Genomic DNA, 17,081 nt, shown 5'->3' with positions numbered 1-17,081 from the left:
TGCCTGGCTAATTTTTGTATTTTTAGTAGAGACAGGGTTTCACCATGTTGGCCAGGCTGGTCTCAAACTCCTGGCCCCAAGTTATCTGCCCACCTCAGCCTCCTAAAGTGTTGGGATTACAGGTGTGAGCCACTGTGTCTGGGCCCACACGTAAGGTTTGAGTTGAGATAGAGAAACTCTGGCAGGACTGAGGAATTTGGCCACAGTCTCTGGGAAATATGCACAATTTCTGGAATCTTCTCTACTTCCAGAGTTCCCATTTTCTATCTGTCTCCTATTTATTCAACAAACTTGTATGGAACCACAGTGTGTCTAGAACTTGCCAGGCGTGGAGGATAAAAGATGACTGAGGTCGGGCATGGTGGCTCATGCCTGTACTCCCAGCACTTTGGGAGGCCAAGGCAGGCGGATCACTTGAGGTCAGGAGTTTGAGCACAGCCTGGCCAACATGATGAAACGTCTCTACTAAAAATACAAAAATTAGCCAGGCATGGTGGCACGCACATGTAGCCCCAGCTACTTGGGAAGCTGAGGCAGGAGAATCGCTTGAACCCAGGAGGCAGATGTTGCAGTGAGCTGAGATCACCCTGCTGCATTCCAGCCTGGGAGACAGAGCGAGATTCCATGTCAAAAAAAAAAGATGACTGAAATACAGACTCCATCAGAGTTGACTCTAACACAAATTTGGTAAGAGCCCAAGGTCTGGCTGGGCAACCACCTTGATCGGCCTCATCCTGCAGCGTCTACTAGAATGAAGAGCACTTTTTTCTTTACTCATGAAAATGTTTTGTGCTTCGTACCTGCAAGTACAATTTGTGTTAATTCTGCAAAATTTGCCGCATAACTCTGCCTGTATTCTTAGCATTTTTCCTTTGAGAGATTTCTCAGCACATCATCTTTGGACTATGTGGAATTGGAAATTTACTTAGAGTCAACAACAAGTACAGGAAAGTCAGTTCTTAGTCAAGAGTTAGGTTTTCAAAGACAGTGGATAAAATAAAAAATCTAGTACAGTCAAGATTATACGTGCAAATCCCCTCATCATTCATAAAGTTTAGCCGTCAGTCTTACCGTGGTTCACCAGGTCCAATCCATACTTCTTCCTCCACGATTGGAGCAGAGGGTGATTTTTTTTATGAGCAACTGATGAAGTCATTTAGAGACCATTTGCCGTAGGAGCCCTGTGTACTAGGGACCAATCAATGTGCCCTCGCGGCACCATTTCTGCCTCTCTCCCTCTTTGTTCTTGCCAAGTACCCATAGTTCATTTTCCATAGATTAAAAGAGCCCAAGTTGGGCCTATACCTAGGAGTACAATTACTGGGTCATTTGGTAACTCTATGTAGAATTGTTTGGGAAGTTGTTAAACTGTTTCTCACAGTGGCTACACCATTTTAATTCCTACCAGCAGTGTATGAAAGTTCTAGATTCTCTGCATCCTCACCAACACTTGTTATTTTCTGTATTTTTTTTTTTGAGACAAAGACTTGCTCTGTCACCCAGGCTGGAGTGCAGTGGCACAATCTCAGCTCACTGCAAACTCTGCCTCCCAGATTCAAGTTACTTTCCTGCCTCAGCCTCCCGAGTAGCTGGGATTATAGTCACCTGCCACCATGCTTGGCTAATTTTTGTATTTTTTTAGTAGAGACAGGGTTTCACCATGTTGGCCAGGCTGGTCTCAAACTCCTGGCCTCAGGTGATCCACCTGCCTCGGTCTCCCAAAGTGCTGGGATTACAGGCATTAGCCACCACACCAGGCCAATTTTCTCTGTCTTCGATTCTAGCCATCCTTATGGGTATGAAGTGGTATCACATTGTGGTTTTGATTTCTGTTTCCCTGATGATGAATTTCATTGAGCATCTTTTCATGTGCTTATTGGCCACTTGTATGTCTTCCTTGGACATGTGCCATATTTTCATATTCAAAAATGAAAGCACAGGTCCACACAAAAATTTGTACATGAATAATTACAATAGCATCACTGCCAATATCCCACAGAGGGAATTAATACAAATGCCCATCACCAGATGAAGAGATACACTGATTGTTGTCTACCCACATGGTGGAATATTATATGATAACAAAAAGGAGGAAAGTACATACGCTACAGCGTGGATGAACCTTCAAAACAGATGAAAGATCACATTCTACATGATTTCATTCAGATGGAAATCTATAGAAATAGGAAGTCGATTAGTGGTTGCTTAGGGCTGGTAGGGGCATGTGAGGATAGAGGGTGTTAGCTAAAGGGTATGAGGTTTCTTTTTGAGGTCATGAAATGTTTTAAATTGACTGGTAATGTTTGTGTATATCTCTGAATATATTAAAAACCATTGAAATGTAAAAAATGCAAAGAAAAAACAGCCCAAGTTGCAATTTTATTCAACACTTGATTGGCTTTAAAAATAGATCCCAGGCTGGGCACGGTGGCTCACACCTGAAATCCCAGTGCTTTGGGAGGCTGTGGTGGGAGGACTGCTTGAGGCCAGGAGTTCCAGACCAGCCTTGGCAACATGGCAAGACCCTGTCTATACAAAAAAAGAAAAAATAAATATCAGCTGGGTGCAGTGGCTCACACCTGTAATCCCAGCACTTTGGGAGGCTGAGGCGGGCAGATCACCTGATATCAGTTCAAGACCAGCTTGTTCCACATGGTGAAACCCCTTCTCTACCAAAAATATAAAATTTAGCCTTTTGGTACTCTGAGCAGCACCATGGCGGTTGTTAAGAACAAGTGCGTTATGAAAGGTGGCAAAAAGGGAGTTAAGAAGAAAGTAGTTGGTCCATTCTCTAAGAAAGATCAGTATGATGTGAAAGCACCTGCTATGTTCAATATAAGAAATATTGGAAAGACTTGGTCACCAGGACCCAAGGAACCCAAATTGCATCTGATGGTCTCAAGGGTCTTGTGTTTGAAATGAGTCTTGCTGATTTGCAGAATGATGAAGTTGCATTTAGAAAATTCAAGCTGATTACTGAAGATGTTCGGGGCAAAAACTGCCTGACTAACTTCTATGGCATGGGTCTTACCTGTGACAAGATATGTTCCAAGATTGAAAAATGTTCAACAATGATTGAAGCTCATGTTGATGTCAAGACTACCGATGGTTACTTCTTTCTTCTGTTTTATGTTGGTTTTACTAAAAAACACAACAATCTGATACTGAAGACCTCTTATGCTTAGCACCAACAGTCTGCCAAATCCAGAAGAAGATGATGGAAATCATGACCTGAGAGGTGCAGACAAATGACTTGAAAGAAGTGGTTAATAAATTGATTCCAGACAACATTGGAAAAGATGTAGAAAAGGCTTGCCAATTTATCCTCTCCATGATGTCTTCATTAGAAAAGTAAAAATACTGGAGAACCCCGGGTTTGAAAGGCATGGAGCTTCGTGGTGACGGTAGTAGTTCTGGAAAACCCACTAGGGATGAGACACATGCTAAAGTTGAATGAGCTGATGGATATAAACCACCAGCCCAAGAATCTGTTTAAAGTTCAGACTTAAAACATTGGCAAATAAGAAGTCCTATTTGTGAAAAACAAACAAGAAACAACAATGAAAAAAGCAAAATTAGCCTGGTGTGGTGGTGCATGCCTGTAATCCTAGCTACTCAGGAGGCTGAGGCACGAGAATCACTTGAACCCAGGAGACAGAGGTTGCAGTGAGCCAAGATTGCACCATTGCACTCCAGCCTGGGCAACAGAGTGAGACTCTCTCCAAAAAGAAAGAGGAAAAAAAAAGTATCCGGGCTTGGTGGCATGCGCCTGTAGTCTCAGCTACTCTGAAGGCTGAGGTGGGAGGATAGCTTGAGGCCAGGAGTAATTTGAGGCTGCAGTGAACTATGCTTGTGACACTGCACTCCAGCCTGGACTGCAGAGCAAGACCCTGTCTCTTCATACATACATACATACATACATACATACATACATACATACATACATACATACACACACACGCACGCACGCACATACATACATACCCAGGCTCTACCTCCGGTGATTCTGACTCAGTAGGGTGGGGTATCCCCTACGGATCCTGCTGTTCAGCCTGGTCTGGGATCCACTTTTCACTGGGAACTGAGACACTGGCTGTGACCCTTTCTGTCCTGTGATGTAGAGGTCATGGCGACGCAGGTTCAATCTTAAGGAGACCTGACTGTGCGTTAGGTATTGTGCTGAACATCATCTCTTACTCTCACAGCAACATCCTTAGAAGGTTAATGATGCATCCCTGCTCTACAGATGAGGAACTGAGCCTTCAGAGGAGTTTAGCTTGTTCAAAACTTATTCTTCCTATTGGAAACTTTGTACCCTTTGAGCAGTGTCTCCTATCCCCTACCTTTCCTCCACCCCAGCCCCTGATAACCACTTTCCTACTCTCTATTTCTGTGAGTTCAACTTCCTTAGATTCCACATATAAGTAAAATCATGCAGTATCTGTCTTTCTGTGCCTGGCTTATTTCACTTAACACAATGTCTTTCAAGTTCATCTATGTTGTTGAAAATCACAGGATTTCTTTCTTTTTTAAGAGTTAATAGTATTCCATTGTGCGTATATAGTACGTTTGCTTTATCCTTTCTTCCACTGATGGACACTTAGGTTGATTCTATATATTGGGTATTGTGAATAGTGCTGCAGTGAACATAGGAATGTAAGGATCCCTTTGACATATTGATTTCAATTTTTTTTTTGGTGTATACCCAGAAGTTGGGTTGCTGGATTATATGCTTTGAAATCTATAGCACAGCAGCGTGACTATAGTCAATAATAATGTATCTTTCAAAATAACTAACGGGCTACATTTCAAATGTCTCATCATAAAAATTGTCAGTAAATTAGGGCTTGGACATGTTAATTAGTTTCATCTAATCATCCCACATTGTATACACATATCAAAACATCACATAAATGTGTACAATTATGATTTGTCAATTAAAATAACGTTAGTTAAAAAAATAAGCAACTTGTTCAAAGCCCCAGTTGGGACTGATGGAGCCGGGACATGCACCAAGGCTTTTGCTCTCAGGCTCACATAGTCCTTGGTCCACGAATGTTGAAGCCCTACCTGAGATTTCTACTGAGATCAGTGTAGGGATTCAATGTCTCAGAATCATCCCATCCTCCAGGGCCCACAAGTCCATGACCGTTGCCTCTACCCACGACCCTACTGACCTGAAATGTGGTCCCTGCTTTCATTTCCAGGAGCATACAACACTTACACCAAGCATTGATGGGTTTTGTTGACTTCATTTGAGATGTGGGGCCATGGAGAGTGGAGAGGGTCCCATGATCCTTGCTTGGTGTTGGCCAACTCATTGACTTCTCTCATTTGACTTCACCCTTCCCTTTTCTACTCACTTCCTCTGTCATGGATTGCTCTGGGAATTCTGAGCCCTAGTTCCTTTATTTTGCGATAACCTTCACTCTTCTCTGCAACGAATCCCAAAAGTATGTAGTTGAGCTGACTGCAAGGTGCTTGACATGCAAGAGATTCCACAAATGGGATTCGGCCTCTGGAAAGTGGTGGTAGTTCCAGATTTATGTGGATGTTACTTTGTTTTTCCCTATAAAATATATTCTTTAAACTATCAAGCTCTTGGCCCCTGGATGCAGTCCTTTGCTGGTGGCAGTGGGCTGGGTACTATCACCGGAGAGAAATGCTGCCCACTTAGAGAAAGAGAAACTGGTTCTCTTTAAGAGGCAGAGGGAGGTTTCCAGTGCCAGTTTGTTTGGAGGCAAAATGGCTGTTGTATTAAAATTGCCCAAACTTGGGCTGGTGCCTTGTGCGTTTAGAGCTCAAAGCCATGATTGTTTTCATTTTTTCTCTTTTTTTTTGGTGGTCGGTTTTCCATCTTTTGCTTGGTAGGTTTCCGCTAATAGCTTCGACCTCAAGAGTCCCATTATACAGACACTAATAGCACCTACTATGTGTCAGTCTGTAGTGCCTACTATGTGCCAGGCATTGGAGATAATATAATGATGAACAAGATAAACATGGCACTTGGAAAAGAGAGTCTAGTTCCCACTCTCAGCCCACCCCAAAGAGAGGCCGGAATTGGGCTTCCAAAGATCTCAGATGCCCTTGCATCATCCCCATGAAGAGGGCGGGTGAAGCTTTGGTGTCTGAAGAGAATTTGGCTGGACAATCCCCAAGGTTTGGAACGATGGGAAGGAGCTGCCATCTGTGTTTAAGGTGAGAAGGAGGGAGTGGCTGGATATCAGAGGAAGCCAAGATGAAGAGAAGGTTTTTGTGAGTTCCTATGCATAGTGGAGACCTGTTACAGTGAGGGTCCCTGAGGCTGAGCCTGTGGGTCAGTGGAATGATGCTGTGAGGAGGGTCTTGTTATAGCAGATGGCCCAAAAAAAGGCTGATGGATCATGAGCAGCTGGAAGAATGGAGAGTTCGGGGGAAGTAGTTCCTACCTGGCTTTCCAACAGTGTGTAAGCCCAGAATTCTTACATAAGCCCATGGAGAAGGGAAAGGAATGCTGGTAATGACAAGATTGAATTCTCCACCTGCCAGGCATCCAGGGACTCAGAGCAGATTTAACTGAAGTTACAGAAATAGGAATGTGACATTTCCTACATCCAGGTGTGCTGGAGCAAAATGTATTCCCTGTCTGGTTTGTGGGGAAGGAGAATGCTAACAGACAAGACTCCAGGTTTTCGCTCTTAAACCTGGTGCCTAGAAATGCATATTCTACTGGATGCAGACAGAATCTCCATATAGACATATCCATCGCTGCATCTCTCATGCCTTGTGTTCTCCCTAATTTTCCCTTTTTAAACCACAGAGGAAGAAAATTCCAGCATCGCTTCTGGCCTCTCAAGAGTGAGTTAGGTGGCCAGGTGGGGTTATTCATGCCTGTAATCTCATAATGAAGGGGTGGCCTGTCCCTCCACACCTGTGGGTATTTCTAGTCAGGTGGGATGAGAGATAAAAAAGAAATAAGACACAAAGTATAGAGAAACAACAGTGAGCCCAGGGGACCGGCGCTCAGCATACCAAGGACCTGCACTGGCACCGGTCTCTGAGTTCCCTCAGTTTGTATTGATTATTATCTTCATTACTTCAGCAAAAAGGAATGTAATAGGAGGGCAGGGTGATAATAAGGAGAAGGGCAGCAACAAACATGTGACTAATAGAATCTATGTCATAATGAATTTCAAGGGAAGGTACTATGACTGGACATGCACGTAAGCCAGATTTATGTTTCTCTCCACCCAAACATCTCAGTGGAGTAAAGAATAACAAGGCAGCATTGCTGTAAACATGTCTCACCTCCCACCATAGGGCGGTTTTTCTCCCATCTCAGAATTGAACAAATGTACAATCGGGTTTTATACCGAGACATTCAGTTCCCAGGGGCAGGTCCAGGAGACAGTGGCCTTCCTCTATCTCAACTGCAAGAGGCTTTCCGCTTTGACTAGTCCACCTCAGCACAGACCCTTTATGGGTGTCGGGCTGGGGGACCATCAGGTCTTTCTCATCCCACGAGGCCACTTTTCAGACTATCACATAGGGAGAAACCTTGGACAATACCCAGCTTTCAAGGACAGGGCTCCCTGCGGCTTTCCACAGTGCATTGTGCCCCTGGTTTATTGAGACTAGAGAATGGCAATGACTTTTACCAAGTATATTGCTTGCAAACATTTTGTTAACAAGGCACGTCCTGCACAGCCCTACATCCCTTAAACCTTGATTTCATACAACACATGTTTTTTGAGCTCCAGGTTGGATCAAAGTGGTTAGGGCGATGTGGCTGGGGCAAAGCTACAGATTAACAACATCTCAGCAAAGCAACTGTTGAAAGTACAGGTCTTTTTCAAAATGGAGTCTCTTATGTCTTCTCTTTCTATGTAGACACAGTAACAGTCTGATCTCTCTTTCTTTTCCCTATATATCCCTCTTTTCGTTATGACAAAACCACCACCATCATCATGGCCCCTTCTCCCTGGTCGCTGTCTCTCTGGAGCTGCTGGATACACCTGTAGACTAACAATAGAAAAGACAGACATACAAGGATTAATACAAAATTTGCAATAGTGGAATTTCCGGTGGTTTTAACCCAAGTGACAGGGGGCAAGAGGACGGTGTGGGTGCTGCGGCACCCAGGCAGTCTCCCACCTCCTTTGTGTCTTAGTTGCTGTTACTCATAGTTTTCAGTCTTTCTCCTCACCTGCTGACTCGCACCTTTTATCTCTTTGTCTCCCTTCTCTTATGGTCTCTCTCTCTCTTTTACACTCTCTCTCTCCCCAATCTCACTTTCTGTGTCTGTCTCTGATCTCTGTCTCTTTTTCTTTCTATTCTTCTCCCTGGCTCTCCACATGTACCGTTTTCTTGGTGGATGGTAACTTCATCTGTTCTTCTGATATCACCATTTTGTTCACTCTGCTAGTCGATGATGCTCTATTGCGGGTTTTCTGTCTCTGCGGAGGCACTTTCATTTGCATCTCTGATGGGTTCATTGTAGAACTTCAAATGTCTAGTGGGTATCCAAACAGGAAGCTGATTTTCTCCGGGTGAAACACAAGCAGAACCTCTCCCCCATGTTATCACCTTACCTATTTCCCATGTTTTGTTTTTGTTGTCTTTCCACCAAATCAGTTTTCCCTCATGTGGGCTGTTCTTTTTACCAGTAAAATGTTCTGCAGAAGTAGTGGTCTGATTTCTATGTATGTTTAGCAAATTTAAAGTATAGAGTGTTAGATTAAGTTGCATCTGGGGAGTGTTATATTCCTTACTGTGTTTTTCCTTTTTTGTTTAACCAATTGAGCTTTGAGTGTTCTAAGCAGGACAGGTAAGATCTGCATCTGGCACAGCCAGCCAGGTCTCCTTACCCTCTGCTTCCCTTTCTGCCTGTGACTGAATGGGTATGTCAGGGTCTAGTAGGGGATCCAGGAGGAGGAAGCCTCATTAACTTCTATTCTGCAGCAATTGATGGCCACCCAACTTGAACAGTGGGGGCTTATCACCTCATGTACTAAGACCGGAGATAGCTGATGCCAAGGTTGGCTAAATTAGTAGCTTGAGATGTTAGGTTTTTCATTTGAGGTTTCTATGCTGCTATTGTCTTCTGCTCTTGGTCACAGAGGCTGCCACAATCCGCATGTCAAGTCCTCATGTGACAATATCCAGAGACAGCAAGGAAGAGGTACAGTGTATTCCTGCACGTTTCTTGAGAAAATGTTGTTGATAGAGAATAATTGTACACATTTGTGGGGTCCATGTGAGATTCTGGTACATGCATGCAATGTGTAATGATCAAATCAGGGTCTTTAGGATATTAATCACCTCAAACATTGATCATTTCTTTGTGTTGGGAATATTTCAAAACTTATTGCTATTTAGAAATATACAATAAATCCATTTATCAGGATACAAAATCTATGTACACAAATCAGTAGCAGTGCTATACACCAACATCTACCAGGCTGAGAATCAAATCAAACCCTTTTATAATAGCTGTAAAAATAAAATTCTTAGGAATATACCTAACCAAGGAGGTGAAAGACCCCTACAAGGAAAACTACAAAACACTGTTGAAAGAAATCATAGATGACACAAACAAATGGAAACACATTCCATGCTCATGGATGGGTAGACTCAATATTGTGAAAATGACCATACTGCCAAAAGCAGTCTACAAATTCAATGCAATTCCTATCAATATACCATCATCATTCTTTATAGAACTGGAAAAAAAATGCCAAAATTCAGTTGGAACTAAAAAAGAGTCTGCACAGCCAAAGCAAAACTAAGCAAAAAGAACCAATCTAGAGACATCACATTACCCAACTTCAAACTATATTACAAGGCTATAGTCACCAAAACAGCATGGTGCTGGTATAAAAATAGGCACATGACCAATGGGACAGAGTAGAGAAGATAGAAATAAAGCCAAATACTTAACACCCAAGTGATCTTCGACAAAGTAAACAAAAACGAAGTAGGGAAAGTACACCCTATGCAACAAATAGTGCTGGGATAATTGGCAAGCCACATGTAAAAGAATAAAACTGGATCTTCATCTCTCACCTTATACAGAAATCAACATAAGATGGATCAAAGACTTAAATCTAAGGTCTGAAACCATAAACATTCTAGAAGATAACATTGGAAAACGCTTCTACACATTGGATTAGGCAAACAGTTCATGACCAAGAACCCAAAAGCAAATGCGATAGAAACAAAGATAAATAGATGGGACTTAATTAAACTAAAAGCCTCCTGCACAGCATAGGAAATAATCAGCAGAGTAAACAGATCACCCACAGAGTGGGAGAAAATTTTCACAAACTCCATCTGACAAAGGACTAATGTCCAGAATCTACAGGGAACTCTAATCAGCAAGAAAAAAATAATCCCATCAAAAAGTGTGCCAAAGACATTAATAGACAATTCTCAAAAGAAGATATACAAATGGCCAACAAACATATGAAAAAATGCTCAGCATCACTAATTACCAGGGAAATGCAAATCAAAATCACAATGCAATACCACGTGTAAAAGAAACAAAAATAGGGCCGGGTGCTATGGCTCACGCCTGTAGTCCCAGCACTTTTGGAGGCCGAGGTGGGCGGATCAGGAGGTCAGGAGTTTGAGACCAGCCTGACCAACATGATGAAACCGAGTCTCTACTGAAAATACAAAAGTTAGCCAGGCATGGTGGCTGTGGCCTGTAATCCCAGCTACTCAGGAGACTGAGGCAGGAGAATTGCTTGAACCCGGGAGGCAGAGGTTGCAGTGAGCTGATATCGCACCACTGTACTCCAGCCTGGGTGACAGAGCGAGACTCCATCTCAAAAAAACAAACAAACAAACAAAAAAAGCAAAAATTGATGTTGGCACAGACGTGGTGAAAGAGAACGCTTTTACACTGATGGTGGGAATGTAAGCTAGTACCACCACTATGGAAAGCAGTATGGAGATTCCTTAAAAAACTAAAAGTAGATCTACCATTTGATCCAGCAATCCCACTGCTAGGTATCTACCCAGAGGAAAAGAAGTCATTATATGAAAAAGATACTTTTGCACACATGTTTACAGCAGCAAAATTCACAGTTACAAAACTATAGAACCAGCCCAAATGCCCATCAATCAGTGGATAAAGAAAATGTGTTTATATATATATATACGTATATATATATGTATATATATGTATATATGTATATATATGTATATATGTGTATATATATGTATATATGTATGTATATATATACGTATATATGTGTATATATATATATACCATAGAATATTACTTAGCCTTAGAAAGGAATGAAATAATGGCATTCATGGCAACCTGGATGGAGTTGGAGACCATTATTCTAAATGAAGTAACTCAGGAATGGAAAACCAAACATAGCATGTTCTCACTCGTAAGTGGGAGTTAAGCTATGATGATGCAAAGGCACAAGAATGAAACAGTGGACTTTGGGGGCTCAGGGGGAAGGTGGGAGGAGTTGAGAGATAAAAGACTATACATTGGGTAAACTGCTTTGGTGATGGGTACGCCAAAATTTCAGAGATCACCACTAATGAACTTATCCATGTAACAAAATACCACCTGTTCCCTAAAAACTATTGAAATTAAAAAAATATATATACAACAAATTGTTGTAGTCACTTTCTGTGATAATGAACACTAGATCTTATTCCTTCTATTATATATTTTTATACCCATTAATCAACTTCTTTTCAAACCCCTTCTATTCCCAGACTCTGGTAACTATCATTCTACTCGTTATCTCCAAGATATCAGTTTTATATAGCTCCAGGGCACACAAGTCCATAACTGCGGTCTCTATCCCTGACCTTACTGACCTGAAACATGGCCCCCGCTTTGATTTCCAGGAGCATAAACTGCTCATATAAGTGAGAACATGCAATAGTTTTCTTTCTGTGCATGGCCTAGTTCACCTAACTTTATGACCTTTAATTCCATCCATTTAGCTGAAAATGACAGGATTTCATTCTTCTTTATGGCTGAATACTATTCTATTGTGTGTATATTCCCATTTTCTTTATCCATTCATCCATCGATTGACACTTAGATTGATTCCATATCTTGGCTATTGTAAATAGTGCTGCAGTAAATATGGGGGTACAGATATCCCGTTGATACACTGATATCCTTTTTTTTGGATATATATCCAGGAGTGGGATTGCTGGATCATATGGTAGATCTGTTCTTAGTTTTTTGAGATATCTCTGTACTTTTTTTCATAATGGCTGTACTAATTTACATTCCCACCAACAATATACGATAATTTTCTTCTCTTCACATGCTTGCCAGCATTTGTTGTGCTTTGTCTTTTTAATAATAGCCATTCTAACAAGTGCGAGGTGATATCTCACTGTGGTTTTGATTTGCATTTCCGTGATTGTTAGTGATGTTGAATATTTTTTCATAAACTTGGTGATTTGTATATCCTCTTTTGAGAAATGTCTGTTTATTTTTTGATAGTTTCTTTTGCTGTGCAGAAGCTCTTTCATTTAATTTGATCCCATTTGTCAATTTTTGCTTTTGTGGCAATTGCGTTTGGCATCTTCACCATGAACTCTTAGCCCATCACTATGTACCGGATGGTATTGCCTAGGTTGTCTTCCAGGGTTTTTATAGTTATGGGTTTTACATTTAAGTGTGTAGGCTATCTTGAGTTAATTTTTGTATATGGCGTAAGGGAGGGGTGTTGTCTTTTCACTCTGTTGATTTTTTTCTTTGATATGCAGAAGGTATTTAATTTAATATAATCCCATTTGTCTGTTTTTGTTGCTTGTGCTTTTTAAGTGTTAGCCATACAACCTTTGTTCTGAAGCGTTTCTCCTGTGTTTACTTCTAGTAGTTTTAGAGTTGTGGCTGTTACATTTAAGTCTTTAATCGATTTTGAGTTTATTTGTGTAAGTGATGAGAGATAAGGGTCTAGTTTTATTCTTCTGTGTTTGGATATCTAGTTTTCCTGACACCATTTAATGAAGAGGGTGTCTTTTATTCAATGTATGTTCTTGACACCTTTCTTGAAAATCAGCTGTAAATATGTGGATTCATTTCTGGGTTCTTTAGTCTGTTTCTTTTGTTTTTGTGTCTGTTTTAATACCAATACACGCTGTTTTGGTTACTATAGCTTTGCAGTATGTGTGTGTGTGTGTGTGTGTGTATATATATATATATATATATATATAAATTTTTTTTGTTTTGAGACAGAGTCTTGCCTTGTCACTCAGGCTGGAGTGCAGTGATGCAATCTCGGCTCATTGCAAGCTCCGCCTCCCGGGTTCACGCCATTCTCCTGCCTCAGCCTCGGCTAATTTTTTTGTGTTTTTTTTTTAATAGAGACGGGGTTTCACCGTGTTAGCCAGGATGGTTTCGATCTCCTGACCTCATGATCCACCCTCCTTGGCCTCCCCAAGTGCTGGGATTACAGGCGAGAGCCACCACTCCCAGCTGCTTTGCAGTATACCTTTAAATCAGGTAGTGTGAGGCTTCTAGCTTTGTTCTTTTTGCTCAGTATTGCTTTGGCTATTTGGGGTCTTCTGTGGTTCCACATGAATTTCAGGGTTTTTTTTTTTTCCTGTTTCTGTGAAGAATATAATTGATAGGGATTATACTGAATCTCTAGATTGCTTCGGGTAGTATGGTCATTTTAACAGTATTAGTAATTCCAACCCATGAGCATGAGATGCTTTTCCATTTGTTTGTGTCTTCTCAATTTATTTTATCAGTGTTTTGTGGTTTTCATTGCAGAGGTTTTTTTTTTTTCCCCCCATCCTTGGTTAAGTTTATTCCTAGGTATTTTATTTTTGTAGCTATTGTAAATAGAATTTCTTCCTTGGTTTCTTTTTTAGCTAGTTTGTTACTGGTATATAGAAACATTACTGATTATTGTATGTTGATTTTGTGTCCTGAAGCTTTACTGAATTATACATCTGTTTTTTTAAAATTTTTTTATTTTTTATTTTTTGAGATAGAGTCTCGCTCTGTTGCCCAGGCTGGAGTGCAGTGATGTAATCTTGGCTCACTGCAACCTCCGCCTCTGGGTTTCAAGAGATTCTCCTGCTTCAGCCTCCCAAGTAGCTGGGATTACAGGCACCTACCACCATGCCTGGTTAATTGTATTTTTAATAGAGACAGGATTTCACCATGTTGGCCAGGCTGGTCTCAAACTCCCAACCTCAGGTGATTCGCCCACCTTGGCCTCCCAAAGTGCTGGGATAACAGGCATGAGCTACTATGCCCAGCCTAATTTATCCATTTTAAGAGTTTTTTGGTGGAGTCTTTAGGTTTTTCTGTTTACAAGTATAAGATTATGTCATCTGCAAAGTGAGACAATTTGACTTCCTCTTGTCTAGTTTGGATGCCTTTTATTTCTTTATCTTGTCTGATCACTCTGGCTTCGATGTCCCATACTGTGTTGAATAAGAGTGGTGAAAGTCAGCATCCTTGTCTTGTTCCAGTTCTTAGAGGGAAAGCTTTTCAATTTTTCCCAGTGAGTAGGATGTTAGCTGTAGATTAGTCATATATGCCTTTTCTTATGGTGAAGTGTTCCTTCTATGCCTAATTTGTTGAGAGTTTTCATCATGAAGGAATGGTAAGTTTTACCGAGTGATTTTTCTGCATCGGCTGAGATGATCAGATAGTTTTTGCCTTTCATCTTGTTGATGTGATGTATCACATGCATTGATTTTGTGTTTGTTGAGCCATCTTTGCATTCCTGGGATAAATCCCACTTGATCATGGTATATTATCTTTTTCATTCATCATTAGATTTGGCTTGGTAGTATTATGCTGAGAATGTTTCCATCTGTGTTCATTAGGAATATTGGCCTGTAGTTTTCTCTTTCTGTTGTTTCCTTGTCTTGATTGGATATCAGGGTAATGCTGGCCTTATACAATGAGTTAGGAAGAATTCCCTCCTCTTCAATTTTTGGGAATAGTTTGAGAAGAATTGGTGTTTGTTTTTCTTTATAAACTGGGTAGAAATCAGCATAAAAGCCTAGTGTAGGGCTTTTCTCTTTGGGGAAACTTTTTGTTACTGATTCAAACCTGCTATTCATTTTGAGTCAGTTCAGGTTTTCTGTTTCTTCCTAGTTCAATCTTGATAGGCTGTGTATGTCTGGGAATTTATCCCTTTCCTCTAAGTTTTCCAATTTGTTAGGATATGGTTGTTCATAATAGCCTCTAATCATCCCTTTTATTTCTTTGGTAACAGTTGTAATGTCTCCTTTTTCATTTCTGATTGTATTTATTTGGGTCTCCTTTTTTCTTTTTCTTTTTCTTTTTTTTTTTTGGTTAGCCTCACTAGTGGTTTATCAATTTTGTTTAACTTTTCAAAAAAACAACTTTTATCTTGTTGATTCTTTGCATTTCTTGTTTGTCTCTGTTGCATTTGGTTCTGCTGTTACTTTTTTTCTTTCTACTAATTGTGTGTTTGGTTTGTTCTTGCTTTTCGAGTTCCTTGAGGTGCATCATTAGGTTGTTTATTTGAGATCTTTCTACTTTTTTGGTGTAGGCATTTATTGCTATAAACCTTCCTCCTAGTACTGCTTTTGCTGTATCCCATAGGTTTTGCATGATGTGTTTCCATTTTCTGTTTAAAAAAATTTTTTGATTTCCATCTTAATTTCTTCATTGACCCAATGATCATTCAATAGCACATTTAATGTCCATGTATTTGTACAGTTTCCAAATTTCTTCTTGTTATTGATTCCAAGTTTTATTCCATTGTGGTCTGAGAAGATACTTGATATGATTTTAATGTTTAAAATTTTGTTGAGCCTTGTTTTGCGTCCTAACATATGGTCTCTCCTGGAGAATGTTCCATGTGTTGATGAGATGATTGTGTATTCTGCTGCTGCTGGATGAAATATTCTGAAAATATCTGTTAGGTCCATTTGGTCTAAAGTGCAGCTTAAGTCTAATGTTTCTTTGTTGATTTTATGTCTAGATGAACTGTCCAATGCTGACAGTAGGATATTGAAGTTCTCAACTATCATTGTATTGGACTCTATCTCTCCCTGTAGATTTAATAATATTTGCTATGTGTGTCTGGATGCGCTTGTGTTGGTTGCATGCATATTTAGAATTCTTATATTTTGTTGCTGAATTTATCCCTTTATTACCATATAATGACCTTCCTTGTCCTTTTTACAGTTTTTGACTTAAAGTCTGTTTTATCTGATGCAAGTGTAGCTACTCCTGATTACTTTTGATTTCTGTTTGTGTGGCATATCTTTTTCAATCCCTTCACTTTCAGTCTGTGTGTGTCTTTACAAGTGAAGTGAGTTTCTTGGAGACGTTGTTGGGTCATTTTTTATCCATCAAGCCTGTCTCTATCTTTTAGGTAGGTAATTTAACACATATTCGAAGTTATTATTGATAGGTGAGGACTTATTCCTGTCATTTTGTTCATTGTTTTCTGGTTATTTTGTATATTCTTTTGATTTGGTTTTGCTGTGTCCCCACTCAGATCTCATCTTGAATTCCCATGTGTTGTGGGAGGGACCCAGTGGGAAGTAGTTGAATCATGGGGGCAGGTATTTTCCATGCTATTCTTTTGATAGTGAGTAAGTCTCATGAGATCTGATGGTTTTACAAGGAGGAGTTTCCCTGCTCAAGCTCTCTCTTTGCCTGCTGCCATCCCTGTAAGATGTGACTTGTCTCTCCTTGACTTCCGCAATGATTTTGAAGCCTCCCCAGCAACGTAGAACTGTAAGTCCATTAAACCTCTTTCTTTTGTAAATTTCCCAGTCTTGTATGTGTCTTTATCAGCTGTGTGAGAATGGACTAATACAGTAAATTGGTACCAGAAGTGGGGTGTTCCTAAAAGATACCTGAATATGTGGAAGTGACTTTGGAACTGGGAAACAGGCAGAGGTTGGAGGGCTCAGAAGGAGACAGGAAAATGTGGGAAAATTTGGAAGAGATTTCCTATAGACTTGCCCAAAATGCTGATGGTTATATGGACAATAAAGTCTAGGCTGAGGTGGTCTCAGATGGAAATGAGGAACTTGCCGGGAACTGGCACAAAAGTGACTCCTGTTATGTTTTAGCAAAGAGACTGGTGGCATTTTGCCTC

General features: G+C 40.6%; 1 protein-coding gene and 1 pseudogene across 1 annotated transcript in view; both read left to right on the top strand.

The window, feature by feature from the left end:
* LOC115930184 (collagen alpha-1(III) chain) overlaps window positions 1-17,081 on the top strand; it is an 80,999-nt gene that overhangs the window by 33,185 nt on the left and 30,733 nt on the right.
* Window positions 2,461-4,517, top strand: LOC115936449 (small ribosomal subunit protein eS1-like; annotated as a pseudogene).

This window comes from Gorilla gorilla, chromosome 10, assembly GCF_029281585.2.
Source record: "Gorilla gorilla gorilla isolate KB3781 chromosome 10, NHGRI_mGorGor1-v2.1_pri, whole genome shotgun sequence".
NCBI lineage: Eukaryota > Metazoa > Chordata > Mammalia > Primates > Hominidae > Gorilla > Gorilla gorilla.
Note: the sequence above shows the minus strand (reverse complement) of the source record. Positions and strands in the feature narration are given on the sequence as shown.